This window comes from Bidens hawaiensis, unplaced genomic scaffold (genome assembly GCF_021521415.1).
Source record: "Bidens hawaiensis isolate Kalapana, Puna unplaced genomic scaffold, B.hawaiensis_p1.1 tig00013193_1, whole genome shotgun sequence".
Lineage (NCBI taxonomy): Eukaryota > Viridiplantae > Streptophyta > Magnoliopsida > Asterales > Asteraceae > Bidens > Bidens hawaiensis.
This window is the reverse complement of record NW_027492114.1, coordinates 300,477-318,487: the sequence shown is the minus strand read 5'-3', so window position 1 is coordinate 318,487 and position 18,011 is coordinate 300,477.

Genomic DNA, 18,011 nt, shown 5'->3' with positions numbered 1-18,011 from the left:
TGTGAAAATATCTTGTTTAGAAAGCTTGGTTAGAAAGGTATAGCAAAAGGGGCGAGACCCCTTTTGCGGCCGCCATTTGTGGGGTCCCCTTGGGCCCTATATTGGGTCGAATATGTCTCGTTTTCTATGTCGTATACGAAAACCCGAGTCCAAATTTATTTTGGGTTTGGTTTTTGCCAAGAAAAAGAAATATAAAATAGATCAGGCGCGACAAACAACGCGAAAACAAGTATTTTTCAGCCTAATTTTTGTAAATTAAGAAAAACATACCATTTGGTTGTAAAAATCCAAAATAATTTCGCGGGTTGCTTAAAACATATCGAATAAGTGTTTTGTAAGTCTTATCGGCTTGACGGATGATACAATGCTTGTTTTCACACTAGCTTTCGCGTTTAAAGTCATAGCGTATTGTTAAACGAGAATCTTTTCGTTTAACTGGTTTTCTATGTACTATTGCTATAATATCAGTACGTTAGATGCCCGGGTATCTGGGTCATTATCAGTCTTGTTAGTTATTTGTGTGTTCGTTGCGCAATAAACGGTTAATCGTTTATTCGATATGTAAATACTAAGGTATACCTGATTTTGTCACAAATGTCACATTCCCCCCCCCCCCCCCCCCTAGTTAAGAATTTTGTCCCCGAAATTCGATTATTCAGCTACGCCTTTATAAGGAAAAAGGTGCGGGTATTTCTTTTTAAATTCGTCTTTTCGTTCCCACGTGTATTCGTGTCCCAGTTGTGAATTCCACATAACTTTGACCAATGAGATTTTGTTATGTCTTAACTGTTTGATTTTCCCCTCTATTATTTCCACGGGTTCATCTACAAAGTTTAATTTTTCGTCTATGTGTAAATCTTCCAGTGGGTACTATCACTACCTTATCAATAAGGCACTTTTTCAGGTTCGATACGTAGAAAACATCGTGAAAGGAACTCAATTCAAGAGAAAGTTTCAGTCCGTATGGTACGGGACCGATTTTGGAAATAACTTCATATGCCCAATGTATCTTGGAGCTAGCTTACTAGTTTTACCAAATAGAATAACGCCTTTCCATGGGGATACTTTGAGGAATACCTTGTCACCTACTTTGAAAGACAACGATTTTCTACAAACATCGATATAGCTCTTCTGTCGGTCTCGGCCGTTTTTTAATTTGTTTGTAATTTTACGAATTTTATCAGTGGTTTCTTGAATGAAATTAGATCTAGTAATTTGAGTGTCGCCAAATTCAGTCTAACACAGTGACGATCTACATTTTCACTTGTACAATGCTTCATATGGTGCCACTTGTATACTACTATGATAACTATTATTGTACGAAAATTCAATGTAACACCCCGGCATAAGCAGAAGCGTCCGAGTGTGACGTACAGATTGTTCAAACACACGTGACACTATTACGTGACAATGTTATCATTAATTTATTTAAAATCTCAAGTACTCAAGTTTGATCAATGAAATAAATTCGAATAAAGGAAAACACAACTATAATAACTGGTTTATTATTGATAACTTAGAACTAGCGTCTTCGTTACTTCAACTTCAAATAATAGTACCTGTAGCATGTATATAAAATAAACGTTCAACTACAAGTAGTTGGTGAGATAACACACTTTTAATATATATAAATAAAAACCATACAATTCAATGAACTTGTTGTAGCATTTGTTACTTTTCAAACCCAAAAATCCGACCCATTTCAATTTTTCGGTTTTGTTTATATATATATATATATATTTGTTTATATATATATACACATATATATACAACAAGTTGTAGCTGCAATTTTTCATATTTGGTAGGTAATAATGTATAGAGAAGTTACAAAAAATTAATTTTTTTTCATATTTTTAAAATAGTTTAATCAACCTATATTGAATTCTTGATTTTTTATTTTATCAAATTCAATTTTGTTGATTTACCCATATTAATTTTTTTATTCTCGTAATTTGAATTTCATACCTTTAATTCAGATATTAGTTCTTAAATTCAATAGCGCCGATAAATTTATACAGTACATAAATGAACATACATATGAATAAGATTACACATACATAATTCAAAATACCACATGCATAGTACATTTACATAAATGAACCTGCACACGATAAAAATTACACATACACCATTGGAAATACCACCTACACAGTACATATATGAACCTACACACGATAAAAATTACACATACACAATTCGAAATACCAGATACACAGTGCATATAAGAACCTACATAGTACATAAATGAACCTACACATGATAAAAATTGCACATACTCAATTCAAAATACCATATATGCAGCACATAAATGAACATACACGATACATAAATGGACCTACACGGTATAAAAAAAACTTTTTTTATAACATTAAACTATAGATGATAAATAACGAACAATGATAATAACTTATACTTGTAAAATTTTCACATACACATTCGTGATACCACTTAAATAGTACATATATAAACCCTACACAGTATAAAATAGATTATTTTTATGATTTCCATATTAAACTACATATAATAAATAACAAACCACATTAATAGCCTAAAGTTGTAAATTTTCCACAATCGCGTTCATAATTCCACTTACACAATACATGAATATGCATGTGTATATAATACATAATTTGTGTAGGTAGTATATAATATTTAATGCATTTGAAGAAATATGATTGAAGATGTTATAGTATTTAATTAAAATTATACTAGGTTAGATCTCGAGTTCCACTCGGGTGAAAAATATAATAAAAATAAAAAACTGTTACATGTAATACATTAATTATAAGTGAATTAACAATATATCATTTAAAAGTCAAGAAATTCAACACAATAACTACTTAAATGGAGGTGGTAAGAATTTTTAGTTTGAAACATGAGGTCTTGGGTTCGAGACTTATATCATACAATAATTTATTTTTCAAAATTTTATAAAATGTTATCTTCATATGAAGATGGTTGTATTTGAAGAGAAACCGGTCATGGGTTATAACATAACTAAGCGGGTTCATGCTCCATATTGTGTTTGGAAAAAGAGATGATAAAATAGGAAACTGCTCACATGGCATCTATGTGGCTTCCTATGTGGAAGCCCTAGAATGATGCCATGTGGAAAAATCAAGTTGCTTTAATATATAGTTAGATTAGATTAGATTAGATTAGATTTGTTTAACATTACTTTGATTAATAACATTAATTAAAAAATAACAATTAAAAAAATTTATAGGTAATTTTCAATTAGTTAGTAATAATAACAAATAAATGTTATCAATGACTTAAGTTTCGCTTTGAAAAGTCTTAAAAAACAAATACCAAAGTACCCTTCTTCATTAAGATATTGGTAGATTAATATCTTCATAATTACAAGTTTGCCACAACATTTATAATCCATTAATTACACAAAATCAATGGTTCATATTGATTTCTCACACCTCTCGCTGTAATTTGACTTCTCGCATGAACCATCCCTCATACACACACACACACACACACATATTATAATATTACTATTTAGTTTTTCTTGCATTTATTTGTCAGAGCCGTCCGTCGGGTGAAACCTTAGCAAAGGTTTGACAAGAACACACCGACTCGAATACTCAAAGACCGATTGAATATCCCGGCGGAATCAGGATATCCAATGATTGAGAATGAAGGATTGTGAACAGATATCAAACACAAAACAGTAAATGATAATCAGTAAAAGCTGTTTCAAAGACAAAGATTCACTATATTTAATGATATATCAGTGGTACAGTGAATGGAATGTCTAGGGTTTTGTATGACGACGACGGCTCTCGAAATTCGTACCTTGAAATCAGTGTCTCTATCCGTACCTCTAAAACCGTACCCTAAAGGTAACCTAGGACGTCTATTTATAGACCTTGACTTTCCTTTTCAGACGTCCTAGTCATTACATAATGAAAGATAAATCTAATACAAGTGTTACAGTCCTCGAGCAAGGTACATACCTTGCTTGAGCAAACTTCCTATTCTAGGTGTGCTCGGTGAGTATCCTCGAGCAAACTTTACATGGAATATATTCTCTTTCGAAGAATACATATTCCCTTAGAGTAAGCTTCATTCCTTTTGACTTGTTCAAACTTTGCTCGAACTAGTCCATCGAGCAAGCTCATTCTTCTTGATGTCTTCAGCTTTTCTTATTCAGCAATCTTTAGCATGCTCGGATGTAAATCTTGCTCGGTAACTGAACTTTGCTCGAAGTCTTTGCTTAGATTCACATGACATCCTTTTATTGCATCCATGCTCGTCCCCATGTGCTCGATCATCCTGTGCTCGTAACACTTGGTTGGAACTTGTATGATCAAGCTGTTTGCTCGATTGGCAATCTATGCTCGATAGAAGAATACTCTTGCTCGTTGAAGTGTAGCTTGCTCGAAGCCTTCAACACTTAGAAGAATCAACCATTTAAAATTCAGAACCTTGCTCGAAGTTGTAAAAACCATGCTCGATCGTCTAGGCTTGCTCGAATTCCATACTTAGCCGTTTCTGAGGAGGTTGAGAAGATTCCAATCTTCCTTATCAAAAATCCGACCCAACAATCTCCCCCTAGATTGGAATAAGCTCAGATGCACCAAAACATACTTGCATAGAGTTACACATGTATCAGCTTTCTAGATAAATCATTTAAGAACATGTCATTTCATTACATAATTGGAATTCTGCCACATGGGCATTACAAACTAAATTTTTACAACTCAAACAAAATACAAAGATAAACAGAAATAAAAATCAATCATTCATTATCTCCATTCTGTTATCTTCTTCCTCTGTTCTTGGCTTCAGCTCTTTCTTTTAATTTCTTCACATATGCAGCTATTTGCTTCAGCATGTCAAGTTTTGAGGAGTCAGAGGCATCACTTGGAAATCTTGCATCAATTAAGTCTTGTAGGTCTTGAGGATGCATATAATGCAGATCTCCATCCTCCCTTATGACTGCAATAGGTATCCCAGACTCATTTTTCAAAGTGGTTGAATCATCCTGTTGATTGTACGTTATGTATGTGATTCTTCCAACTTGTTGTACTCTTGAGTTGGGTTCTTTCATCACTTCTCTCGTAGCCAAGCACTCTTTTAAAGTATTCCTTTTCTGCTAAGAGCTACTTGCTAGAGTTCTTTGTTTCTTTGACTCAGAGAAGGAAAGCTCAGAAATGTGTACTTCGCTGATTCTCTTCTTCCTCTTCTTTTTTTCTGTTTGACTTCTGATCTCTCTCTTCTTCTGCCGTAGAAATGGGAATCCCTTTTCTGCTTGTTCTTTTAAAAACTTGGAGAGATCATTCCTCAGTTGACCAGATGGTTGACTCCTATCTTGATTGTCATATAAAGTCAGCTCAGCCATCTTGGTCAGTTGTTCTTTTGAGAAATTTCTTAAATCATCTCTGAAGATGATGAGATGTTCTGCTTCATCTTCAATCACAACCCTTAAGGTCTTCGATCTTCTGTCAAAATAGAGATGTGTGGGCAAATTCAAGTTTCTTGGCTGCACAGGCCTCACACTCTCTGACCTATGGGTTCTGCTTGAGCTCCCCATTTCAACTTTTTCAATCTTATCAAGACCTTCTTCAACATACCATCTCGTTATTGTATCTTCTGTTTGCATTACCAGTCTTGACATTTTTACTCCCTTTTTATGGAGGGCATTCATCATTTCTGCATGAACTTCTTGTTCTGCCCTCCTTCTGTCTTCCTGCAGTTTCCTCTGTGTTTCAAGATACATCCTCTGCTCTCTGTGGAATATTTCCATTAGCTCAGCAAGAGGCATGTTCTGAAACTTTTGTTGTGATATCCCTTTATCTGTTACAAAAGTTTTTAACATTTCCAACCTTTGAGGGTCCTCAAACCACCACTTTGCTTCTTGATCTTTCTTTTCTTTTTCCTCCCTTTCCTTCTGTAATCTCATTTTCAACTCCTGCTCTCTTTCAAACTTTTCTCGACTTTCTTAATCTTTGTGAGAGTCTTTAATCTGTTGAATTCTTCTTTTCAGTTCTTCAGGAGAGAGATTTATCAAGAAGTTGTAGATGTAGCCATACAGCTGAAGGAATTTGATATCTTTGTGTTTTGCTTTCAAGGATTCATACTCTTTCTCATCATTTGCCTTCTTCTCTATTCTTCTCTTGCTGCTGTCAAATTCTGTAAATTTCTTTTCTTTCTCTTCCTTTCTCTTAGACACCTTTCTCACCTACTCAGTTAGATTCTCCATGAGAGCCCTTTTGTACAAACTATCAATCTTGTCAAATGGTTGTAAGTTCAGGAAAGCAGGCTTGTGACCAGCCTTTATCAATACTTCTCTTTTTCCTTTCCTTACTTTCCAACCCTCAGCTTCTTTTGCCACATCCTCTTTTGACAGTCTTTGAACATACAGAGGATCATAACCCAAGCTGATCAAATATTCAACATCTTCATTTGTCTTTTCAGCTTCCTTCAATTCTTCCTCATCTTCACTTTCACCATCCAAGTCCACCACTTCTTCTAGATTATGAAGAGCCTCAATCATTGGTTCATCATTTTTTTTGGATTGAGCTCTTCTTCTTTCTTCAAGCATCTTTGACCTCAGTCTGTAGACCAGTTTCTTCACAGATTTTTGTCTCTTTGGCTTTGGGGTCTTAATTTCAGATGAAGGTTTTCTTTTGAGTTGTATTTCCTCTGGTTCTTCTAGGATTATTTCTTCATCAACAGACTCAGATTCGTCATTTTTAGTTTCAACTGTTTGTGTGTCAACAGGTTTTTCAGTAACTTCTTCTATGATTGGTTCACTTGGTTCAACATGTTCTTCAAATCTTGGTTCTCCTTTGCTCAGATTTATAAATTCCAGTTGAGCCTTTCTTGCTGCCATCACAATCTCTGGGTGATGTCTCTCTGGATTATTCAGAATCAGTGTAAGATCCTTCATAATGATCAGTTTAACCATTGTGCTTGCTGAGACTTCGATTGTTTCATCCTTTTCTTGACTAACTGGTCCCAATCCTAGTTCATCTTCATTTACTTCAACCTCATCAGGCTCAGTGATCAAAGGCTCTGCATCTTTTTCTTGTTAATTCTTTGCAAGCTCTTCAGCCACTTCAACCTCAAATACATCTTGTTCAACTGATGTGGGCTCTTGTGTATCATCATTTTGTCTTCCTTTTAGAGCCTCCAATGTAGCTTTAATAGCATCATCAGCCTCCTTTAATTTCCTTTTTTCTGCCTCTTCCTTTTCCTTCATGTTTATCAAGGCTTCTATGACTTCTTGTGGGATTTCCTCCTCTTCTTCCACCATTTCTTCCCTTTCAAGGGCCTCCAACTTTTCATTCATTAAATTAATTGTAGTTTTCACATACTCAACTTCAGCCATGTCTTTATCAATAACATCTTCCTTAAACAATAGATCATCAGACTGAACTGCATGCTTGGGTAAAGGATGTAGGTCATCAATTGTGTGGGCAATCCCTTTTCCCTTTTCCCTTTTCTTTCCTTTTTAACTTTCCTTTTCAGATTCATCTTTTCCACTTTTCTCCCCCTCAACTTCTGACTCATCATCATATAACTGATTTATCATGTTCAGCGCATCAGATGGTCCAACTTCCTCTTCAACATCAATATTCTCCCCCTGTTTTGGTGAATCTGAGGTCTTCTCAACCTCATACTGCCCCTCAAGAGTTTGAATTTTCAATAAAGCCTCCTGTAATGCAGCTTCTAGGGTCGAGTTCTTTGCAGCCAAAATGGCATTCTTTTCTCTTAGCATTATATTCTCAAACTCCAGTTTAGCACTTTAAAAGATAGTGTCATAGAGGTTTGGACTGGACACAGGAGTGTTAAGATTAGGCTTTGGAGCTGGTTCTGAGAATGGTTCAGATTCTGCGGTTTCAGGGGAAGGAACTTTGTATGGTTCTAGGAGTTGGGTTGGAAGAGTAGGTTCAGTTGGTTGCTCAGTTGTGGCAGGTGAAGAACGAATCTCAGCATTAGCAGTTGGCTCATGAGCTTCTTGACCGATTTCATACACAGTCTCATCACCTACAACCTGTGCATCAGCAGCATTATCAATAACCATCGCTTCTCCACCATCGGCACCATCATCATCATCATTATCATCATTATCATCACCATCATCAATTCCTCATCACTGTTTCCGGGGGTCCTCGGTACATCAATAGCACCGAGTGTAGGTACAAGTAACCATGGGAGTACATCCCAGTCATCATTTTCAATGAAGTTACTCTGAGCATCCTTCATACGTTTGCATATATTTGAATTTTGCAACTTCAAAATCTGCCCTGTCCTTTGAATGTCTGGTAAGGCTCTGTTTATTAAGATTTGAAGAAACCGTGGATACATAAGAAATCATTGAGTAACAATCTTCTCTACATTGGAGATCATCCCTTGAAAAATAAGTCATGAAATGTTGAAGGGTTGTTGATAAAGGATGGCGACAGTGAGAGTCCCAAGCTCTCTGCTCAACAAAGTCCAGGTCCCTCGTTGTGGAGATAGAGACTGAATAACGTGATGAATTAAAAATCTGTAGATTAATGGAAAACTCCCCTTTTGAAACTGTCCCTCCTTAACTCCTCCCTTATAGCCCATAGTTTCCTGAAAGACTCTTAGTAACTTTGGGACGGAGTAGGACGGCTGATCCTCAAAATTGTTATTAAGTTCCAGTGCAGCTCTGATTGAGGCTTCAGTTATTTCAATGTCATGATTTAGAATCGACGCCTCAATTCTTTCCCCATTGACGTCATTTACATGTGTTGCAGACCCCCAAAAATCCGAAATGTGATTTCTGTATATTGTGGGGTCGGTAGTTAACGCCACCCTCAGATTGGAGTTTCTCAGAAAGTTTATCATTGGCTCCAACTCACGGTTGTCATCATCTATCTCCAATCGAGCACACATATTATGCCGTTTTTCGAATTTGAAAGCCATCAGTTCTGCAAAAACAAGAAGAGTTGTCAGTACACAAGTTCCAGAACTAATATAGGAGAATAGATAGATGATTGATGGCGTCGTCAATTAACCTGTTCCGTAGTAATATGTGTACCTGCAAAACAAGTAAACAGTTAGTCAATTTGTTCAATTGGAAACCCTAATTTCAAAATCGGTGCGACGATTATGGAACAGCGATGTCTTACCGAAGTTGAAACAGAGCTAATGGCTATTATCGATGTGAAATTAAGAAAGAATAAACCAGCGAGCAAGAGGAAGATAGCACGAGCAAGAGGGCGGTCGTTTAGGTTTAATTTGAGAAAATTGTTTGAAAAACTTTCTAAGTCCCCTTTTTATACCTAACGATTTGGTGGTACAGTACCTTGGTTTGTCGTCTAGCACACGACAGTTGTCGTTTAATTTCAAATTCACATTTACCACCCTTGCTCGAGTATACAGCCAAAATAAAAACTTGCTCCCCCTGTACACAAAGACATGGTACAATGCTTGCTCGAGCATACTTAGAAATATATCATAACAATTTCCTATGCTCGAGATGCATTCCTGTGTGCTCGAAGTACAGTATGCTCGAAAACCTTAATCACAGTTTTTTTTTTTTTTAATCCCGGACTCGAGCACAAAAACTGGTACCCTAGTGTGCTCGAAAATTTCTTAGCAATAGAATCATCTTTCCTCATCACGAAATTTTAACTCAATCATCTCTACACGCTCACTAAGACACCTAGCACAGACCTTGCTCGAAACACTTAGATGTTTCCTATCATTCAGTTGTCGTGCTCGTAGACTTGAACTCATACTTACTCATGCAATCATGCTCGAAGGTACTTAGTAAAATAACAAAGTAACAAAACATATCAAAAGCAAGCTCGAAGTACAGTCTAATTCCTCAATCATACTCGAAAATACTTAGAACAAACACAGATAACAGTGGTGAAGTCAAAATCATTTGCCTAAAAGTTAAGACAAAAATCACACTCAAACTTTGCAATGATTAAGATTACAAGTTAATGAAATCATTCCGTTTGCTCAAGCTTGGGTTTGAGGTGAACAAGAGATCAAAATCCAGTTCAAAAAGTTATGTCAATTCATTGGAAAGATCTCAACATGGGATCAGATTGTCCAATAACTGTCGCACCACTCATTTTCAGCCGTATTAGGACTTAAGTCAGGCTAACACTAGGTGTAGGTTCTTAGCATGATTCTTACGACTTTTTGTGATATTCTTAAGGTTCAATTTGTTGCTTGAGTAAGAATGGTCACATTTTAGACTTTAGTTATTCCTTATCTCTTCTCAAAGCTTATTTAGCTTTCTCTGAATCACCCCGAATTGACTTCAACCCCCTGATGCGTTGGTCAAAAATAATTTTTTATTTGTCCGAGCAGTTTATTTAATAATAACATTCATAGATATCAGACCATAAGGTTGAACGTTGGACTTACAAGCCATCCGGACTTACATGCCTTTCATTCAGAGTGTTTAGGACTTATTTGTATGCCCCACTCTTGTAGTTCTTTTAGTGCCCCTTAAGGTCATGATATATTTATTTATCATTAATGATTTTGAAGCATATTTCATTTTCTTTGTTCATTTGCTTCATTTTCTTTTGATTATAAACTTTTAAATATATATATATATATAGCTATTTAGTAGCTGCTCATAATTTGATAAACTGTTTTTGGTAGACCAAAACATCAACAGGCTCGTGTATGATTGGATAATTGCCTTTCTGCCTATCATTCGGAGAGATGTGCAAGAAAACATACCTTAGTTTTCAAATGAATCACCACATCAAACTTAGCATGATTATAGTATTTGTATCACATAGATCACTATACTCATGAGAAGGAGCTACACAAATTGTCAGTTTACTGAAAAGATATCTTTTAAGCCTATAATCCATGAGTTAGGAGATTAGACAATATACTATCATTTCCTATATTAGTTGGATTCAATCTCCACTTGAAAAAAAACAATTTTCACTTCTGATTAGGAACTTGAATAATGTTATCATCTCCCTTGTATGATCACCAAAACTGTGTGCTTAATCAAAAACTCATTACCAATTTAAAAATTCATTTTCCTTTGAAAATTCAGTTTAAGAATAATGACTTTAAAGATGGTGTTGTCAATTAAGCATTTGTAATTAAGCACACACTTTCACAGAATCAAGATACAGACTTTCAGATAGCACAGAAACTTCAAATTATCAGTTAAGTCTGTCGAGCATGCCCAGAACTTCATCGAGCATGCTCGGAAGTCTATCAAGCAACCTTAAGATATAGCATTACAGAGTTTGTGCTCGAAAGACTTGAACAGTGTGCTCGAGCAATAGAGTTGTGCTAGGAATATTTGGAAAGCTTTCCCCAGCACATGTCCATGCTCGAACATCAAAAAAACATATCATTTGTGCTCGAAATACTTGAGAGTCCTCAAGTGTGATTTGTTTGTGCTCGAAAAACAGCAAACACGCCATAAAGTACAGAACCATGCTCGGAATACTTGAAAAGTTTTCCAAAGCAAGTCTATGCTCGAGCAACTGAGCAATGACATCTGTGCTCGACTGACTTAGAATAGTCTTTCAGAACCCTATGCTTGTGCTCGAAGAGCAATAAGCACATCATCAAGCACAGATTCATGCTCAAAGTACTTAGAATCATACAAATTCATCATGCAAGCACAGATCAAGGTACTAACAGTTGTAATTATCAGAGTTAACAGAAATTCCACACAAGAACAGTCACAAACATGATTAATGCAGACAGAATAGTCAGTTTAACACAGCAGTCAATCATGCAAACACTCAAAGTGAGTAACATGATCATCAGTAAGCACCTCACTTAAACACACATCCTAAATTAAACCTCATCAGCATTTATCATTCCTAGGCATTTTAACAGAAAGTGAAACCTGGTCTTATCTAAAGATTTGGTGAACAAATCAGCCAAATTATCAAATATGTCTACCCTTTTCATTTCTATAAGCCCTTTTTCTTGACAATCCCTAATGAAATGATATCTAATTTCAATGTGCTTAGTCTTAGAATGTTGGACTGGATTCTTAACAATGAACATAGCAGCAGTATTATCAATTAAAATAGGTGTGAGTAAGAAATTCAGACCATAATCCAGCAGTTGGTTTTGAATCCACAGAACCTGTGCACAGCAGGCAGATGCAACAATGTACTCTACTTCAGCAGTAGAGATTGACACTGTGGTTTGTTTCTTGCATTGCCATGACACGAGTCTGTTTCCAAGAAACTAACATCCTCCTGAAGTTGATTTTCGACTCATGTTGCAACCATCATAGTCACTGTCAGTGTAAGCCATCAAATCAAAGGAAGAGTTCTTTGGATAACAAATTCCCAAGTCTGGTTTTCCTTTAAAGTATCTGAATATTCTTTTCACTGCTAGCATATGTGACACCTTGGGATTTGCTTGAAACCTTGCACAGACACACATAGCAAACATAATATCTGGCCTAGATGCTGTGAGATACATCAATGATCCTATCTTGGCCCTGTATTCATGCTGGTCCACTGGCTCCCCCTTTTCATCAGGTACCATTTTCTCATGTGTGTCCATTGGTGTGGACACTGTCTTGAAGTCTTGGCACTTGAACTTGGTGAGAATCTCTTGCACATATTTTGATTGATTGATGAAAATTCCATCTGGCTTCTGTTGCACTTGTAGTCCAAGGAAAAAATTCATTTCTCCCATTAAGCTCATTTGGTATTTGGACTTCATCACTTGCTCAAATTCCTTGCACATTCGTTCATTTGTTGAGCCAAAAATGATGTCATCCACATACACTTGCAGCAGTAGCAAATCTTTTCCTTTTCTCTTGTAAAACAGAGTCTTGTCAATAGCCCCTCTGCAAAAACCATGTTCTAACAAATGGTTAGAAAGCTCATCATACCAGGCTCGTGGTGCCTGATGTAGTCCATAAAGTGCCTTGCTGAGTTTGTAGACTTTGTTTGGATGAATTGGATCTTCAAATCCAGGAGGTTGAGTGACATAAACTTCTTCATCTATCTTTCCATTCAAAAATGCAGATTTTACATCAAGTTGATAGACTTTAATGTTCATTGATGCTGCATATGCTAGAAAAATCCTGATAGCCTCTAGTCTTGCAACAGGAGCAAATACCTCTTCAAAATCTACTCCTTCTTCTTGTAGACACCCTAGAGCCACCAATCTAGCTTTGTTCTTAGTCACTATCCCCCTTTCATCCTTCTTGTTTCAAAAGACCCGTTTTGTATCAATTGCATACTTGCCTCTAGGCTTGTCCACCAAGTCCCACACATGTAAGTCTCTGAACTGAGCTAATTCCTCCTGCATAGCTTCCACCTAGCTGTTGTCATTTAAAGCTTGATTGATATTATTTGGTTCAACTTGGGATAGAATACATGCATACAGGCAGATATTTGCTCTTTCAGATGCACTTCTGGTAACTCTTTCATGTAAATCTCCAATGATGTTCTCTGCAGGGTGATTTCTTTCAACATAGGTAGTTTGAACAACTGGTGGTACAAACACTTCTGCTTCTAGATTTGTCAGATTCATTTCAGCAGATTCATCTTCAGATCTGACTTGATTCTCAGTAAAGGTGTGAACATGATTGAGTTCTGATGTAGATGCTTCATTTCCTCCTAGCTACAATGAGTCAAACAGGTTCTGCAACTGAGACATTTCTTCAGTCTGAGAGGGTTGTTGACTTTGTATGGGCTCACTTTCAATAACACTTGGACCTTCATTTGAGATTTCAACTTCAGCCTCTTGTCCAACTCTCTCTATTTCATCTTCTTCTTGGATGTTTCTACCAAAGTCAAAACCATTTGCTTCAGGAGCAACTGAGGTCCATAATTTGTCCAGATCAACTTGTTTTGATTTTTCTTTTTCTTCAAAGCTAGTTCTGTACATACTATCATCCATGTCTTCACTATAGATCTTAAATGATTTGATTATCTTCTCAAGATCAAATAGCCATTTTGGACCCTCAGTATTGTTGAAATGGTTTTCATTGAAGATGATGTCAGATGATTCAATGACCACCATGTGATCTTTCACATAGACTCTATAAGCTTTTGAATGAGATGAATAGCCCACAAAGAAACATTCCAGAGATTTGGACTGGAATTTTTTCAAGTAGTCCTTTGTGTTCAAGAGTGAGCATTTACATCCAAATGGCTTCAAGAACTTCACATAAGGCTTTCTCTGGTAGAGAATTTCATATGGAGTCTTGTTTTGAGCTTTGTTAAGTAGAACCCTGTTCTGCACATAACATGCAGTGTTTATTGCTTCTGCCCATAAGGTAACAGGAAGGTTGGCATCAGCAATCATGGTTCTTGCAGCTTCAATTAAAGTTCTATTTCTCCTTTCTGCAACACCATTTTTTTCAGGTGTTCTTGGAGAACTGTACTGCTGGAAAATACCCTTAGAAGTGCAGAATTCATTCATCATGTCATTCTTGAATTCTGACCCATTGTCACTTCTAATTACCTTCACTTTCCTTTCAAGTTGATTTTCCATCTTGAGTACACAGGATTTGATCAAATTTGGAGTTTCATCCTTGGTACCCATGAAATATACCCAAGTGAATCTTGAAAAATCATCATTTATCACTAGGCAGTATCTCTTCTTCCCAACACTTGGAACACTCACTGGACCAAACAAGTTCATGTGAAGTAATTCCAAGACCTCATCTATTGTGTTTATCATTTTGCTCTTGTGTGAGGATTTGTGTTGTTTTCCTTTTAGGCAAGATATGCACTTTTCTTCTAGCTTGAACTCTCTTGTGGGAAGGCCAACAACATGTTTACCTTTCACTAGTTGGTTCATGTTCTTCAAATTTACAAAACACATCTTCCTATGCCATAGCACAGTTTCATTCTCAGTTGTCTTTGATACAAAGCATGAACCACCTCTTGAAGTTGCAGTATTCATTCTCAGTTCATAGATGTTGCCGTTTCTTGGAGCCATCATCATAATCATTTCAGTTGAATCACAAACTCTGGCTTCAAAATCAGGCAATGTTCATCATTGAAACCAACCTTGTATCCCTTGTCACACACTTGAGAAATGCTCGGCAAATTGTACTCTAGTCCTTCAACATGTAGAACATTCTCAAAGGATACTTTGCCATTTGTGAGTGTTCCCTTCCTAACAATTTTTCCTCCATTTTCATCACTCCCAAATGCAACCGGTCCCTCATATTTCTTCACATAATTAATCAATGCAGACTTGTCACATGTCATGTGCCTTGAACATCCACTGTCCATATACCATTAATCATTGCTACTCATGGACTGTTCCTGCACACACACAAAAGGAATCAGTTTAATTCTGAGTTACAAGCTCCATTAGTTTGTAATTCAGAGATAGTGGAGGATGCATCAGAAGTTTGGATTGGAACAGGTGGTGGATCTTCATATATGACTTCACAATCTTCATCAGTGTCGTATTCTGATCCATAGTGCACTACAGACACTTTAATGCAACTCTCAACTTCCTCAATCACCTTATCCTTCCCTTCTTCTACTTCCTTCTTTGCCTTCCACTTGAATCCTCTTGGTTCAAATCCTTGTTTCAACAGAAACTTCTCATCACCATTTAGAACACCTGGTCTCCTCTTTGCTTTTTCTTCATTTGGTGACCTTTTGTTCTTGTCTGTTGTTGTCAAGATTTGGTCATCTTCTTTGATCTTCAAAGTTGTTTTGAGCCTTTGTTCCAACATAGGCTGATGGTTCTTATCTTCAGATGGGTTTTTATTTCCATTCAAGTATCTCTCATACATTTCTTTGTAGCTTTTCATGTCATAGCCACTAACCACATCTGGAATTTCAAAAATATCCTCAAGAACCCAGCAAGAGTCAGTGTGATGCCCATATGCATCACATTTCGTGCAGAACACTTTAGCAAAGCTTCCCAAATCTTCAAGAAGTTTCTTGTCCTTGATCTTGTCACTTGGTTTAGGGAAGTCAAATCCTAAAGATGTCTTTGGATTCAAAGTGTTGGAGAAATCCATCTTGATTGGCTTGCTGAGATCAATTGCTTGTGGATATTTTTCTTTGACAAAAACGATTTTCTTCAGCTTGGATGGCAATCTTGAAGAACTTCCCTCTTCTTCTTTTGAATGTCTTCTTCTTGGAGCATAAGCCACATCACCAACATCAAACAATTCATGATTAGAAAAGACTGGATAGATTGGTGGATGACTCTGATCATAAGAAGATTTCCTTGGTTGTTCAGTTTTCTTCTTTATGACTGGCTGTGGTGCTGTTCTCTTCATGATGACTGGCTGTGTTCTAGCACATATATCAAATGGAACATGCTCTCTTCTTATTCTTTCGTGGTGCTTTCTTACTTGTGATGTCATAGGTGGAAGAAGAGAAATATTGTCACTTTTCTTCTTATTTGTTCTTTTCTTCTTCTTCCTTTTTGATGACTTAGAGCTTCCACAGCTACAATTGCTTTCTTCACTGGAGTATTCACTCCACTTCTTTTTCACTCCTTGAGGCTGTTCATCAATCATAGTTTCTGACTTATCAGTCTTTTTCATCACAAATTCTCCATCCTGATCTACACTCACATCATCATACTGCTTGTAAATTCAGGCTTATCATCAAACACATTTTTGAACTATTTGAGATACTCACTTCTGCTCTCTTTATCAACCTTTAAATGATAACGGTCACAAAAAGGTGGTGGTACCTTCTTGTACTTCTCTTCTTCTGTCATTTTGTCAACATGATCAATAATGTTTCCTGTAGAGACAAGGTTTTTCAAAAACTTCATTTCAATCAACAACTCTGCATTCTTGAGTTTTTCATCAGCAAACATCGTCTTTAGTCCCTCTATCTCAATTCTCATTCTGGATTGAACTTGATATGATACCATACAATCATCCTCCAATCCCTTGATTTGACTTTCATATATAGCCTCACTATCCGCATACACATTCAGAAAGACATCATTCCTTCCACATTCAGTTTTCCATTTTCCAACCTCTTGATTTAATTCATCAATTTTAGCAAGAAGATCAGAAATAGAAGTATCATAATTTACCTGAGTGTTGGAAGATTCAGCCTTGTCATTTATTTTGGCCATGAATGCGACATTTGCCCTTTCCATCTCAGCATCATGATTACTCCAGTCAAACTCTCCATCCTGAGACACCCTTGTAACAGCTACATTCCCTTGATCCCTTTGCTGGTTCACACCATTTTGAGATGGTCTGTTTTGATTTGTGTGAACCTGCATCTGATTATTTCTCTAAGGTTGAAATGTTTGTTGCTGGGTTCTATTCTGATTTTGATAGGGATTTTGGTTGGGCATTTGATTCCTTTGTTGTTGAAAGTTTTGGTTCTGATTTTGATAGAACTGATTCTGGTTAACTTGATTGCCAGACTGCCTTGGCATGTTGCATTCCCTTGCAAAGTGTCCCGGTTGTTGACAGTTATAACAGATGGCTTTGGATTTGTCAAATCCAATCCTTTCATTGGATCCATTGAAACTGGTTCTGCCAGTTCTGTTATACAACCTATTGCTTCTTACTGCCAACATAGCCGCTTGCCATTTGATGTCCATATCTTCTAAATCATCAGCATCTATCTGTTCTAAGTCTTCTTGCATGATGCTTGTGTTTATCAGATTCTTGGCCACAAAGGCATAGTAAGACTCAGTGAACATTGAGAATAATGCCTGGTAATCTGTTCCTTGAGTTGGATTGTGTTGTGCAAAAGTAGACTGCCCATTTCCAGTAGATTGATTGTCATCTTCCATCAGCTGCACATTGAATCTTAACTGACTTTTACAAGATGAGTTTGCTTCTAATTGTTCCTCAATGATAGGTTGTTGATTCTTGATCGACAGATTGCCCATTGGTGCCACAAGAGCATTGTTCATTTGAAAGCTTGGCTTGTCCTCTCGAATCATATGGTTTTCAATCATTTCATGTTTAGCAGCCTTGAGGAAGGCAATCACATCATCTAATTTGAAGTTAGGAAAGTTGGTCTTCTCTTTGATGAACTTGCTGGCAGTGTACCATTCGCCAGATAGAGATGACAGAAGCTTCTTGT